Source organism: Rhincodon typus, chromosome 35, assembly GCF_021869965.1.
Source record: "Rhincodon typus isolate 14 chromosome 35, sRhiTyp1.1, whole genome shotgun sequence".
NCBI classification, from domain to species: Eukaryota; Metazoa; Chordata; class Chondrichthyes; order Orectolobiformes; family Rhincodontidae; genus Rhincodon; species Rhincodon typus.
This window is the reverse complement of record NC_063366.1, coordinates 7,115,544-7,117,021: the sequence shown is the minus strand read 5'-3', so window position 1 is coordinate 7,117,021 and position 1,478 is coordinate 7,115,544. Positions and strand designations below refer to the sequence as shown.

Below are 1,478 nucleotides of genomic sequence, written 5' to 3'. Positions count from 1 at the left end.
TTACCTTTTACATTTCATTATTGTTTGATCTTCTACAATCCAAAGTGAACAACCTGAGCCTCAGATAACAAGGTGTAGAGCTGGATGAACACAGCAGGCCAAGCAGCATCAGAGGAGCAGGAAAGCTGACGTTTCGGGCCTAGACTCACCTAAGCCTTAATGTATTTCGAGTGAAACAGTAGTTGGCACACAGTTCATGTAACGTTCGTAATTTAAAGAATTGTGCACAAAATATCAGGTGGAATGACAGACCACAGGCCCAATCCGTGGAACTTCCGATTGAAAGAAAACACGTCCCTGGGTGGGCTCGAACCACCAACCTTTCGGTTAACAGCCGAACGCGCTAACCGATTGCGCCACAGAGACTTCGACAGAGTTCCTTTTTCTAGTCAACCATCAAAAAATGTATGGATGCATGCAAACAGTAATTTTGTTGTATCGTTAATTAATCTATGTCACTTTAAGTAAGTTCTCCTTCAATCGGCGTCACCTCTCTTGGAGCCTTTCATTGCAATTTCCGTCAACCAAACGTTCTCATTATCCTCTTATCTGTTTTAGTGCTCTTTCGTTATTGTTTCGTTTACTAAAGGGAACACCTTCACCCATCTACGCTGTGCAGCCTGCCATGATTTTTGAAACTTTCCTCCCGCCCGCATAATATCATTGTCAATTTTGTTTCTATTTTTGTGTTACTTCCTGATCTGGAGGAATGATAATTCTTTGGATGAGTCTGATCAATTGCTATTATCAATATTTTCAGAACAAATGCATTAAAGAAGTGGGGATGGAGGATGGGGATGGTTCCCGACTGCTTCTGGACAGTCACATAGCTCACGCATCATTCTCCTCTGCTTCTGTTAACAAGAGATTTTTCCCCCCAAGATTCTAAAAGCTGAAGATTAAGATACCATTCACTTTTTCTGTCCATTTTCACCACTCAAAACTGGCAATAATTTAGAAAACCTCTCCGCGAATTTCCACATCAAGTTATTGAGTTTAAAGAAGCGAATTCAAATTGATTTTACATGGAGGTTTTGAGCTATTGAGGGAGAGGCTGAATGTGCTGAAGCTATTTTCCCTGGAGCGGAGGCTGAGGGGTGATCTTATAGAAGTTTATAAAATCATGAAGGACATGGATTGGGTGATTAGCCAAAGTTTTTTCTCCAGGGTAGCAGAGTCTAAAACTAGAGAGCATATGTTTAAAGTGAGAGGGGAAAGATTTAAACGGGACCAAAGGGGCAACTTTTTCACGCAGAGGATGGTGTGTGTATGGAATTAGCTGCCAGAAAAAGTGGTGGAGGCTGGTACTATCACAACATTTAAAAGGCATCCGATGGGTACATGATTAGGAAGGGTTTAGAGGGAAATGGCCCAAATGCTGACAAATGGGACTAAATTAATTTAGCATATCTGGTCAGTTGGACCGAAGGATCTGTTTCTATGTTGTATAACTCTCTGAGTCAACAATCGAACCTGAG

The 1,478-nt window shown here is 41.5% G+C and overlaps 1 non-coding gene across 1 annotated transcript; it reads right to left on the bottom strand.

Moving 5' to 3' along the window:
• Positions 1–292: 292 nt before the first annotated feature.
• trnan-guu lies at positions 293–366 on the bottom strand. Its single transcript has one exon. It is a non-coding gene; the product is annotated as a tRNA-Asn (tRNA).
• Positions 367–1,478: the final 1,112 nt, after the last annotated feature.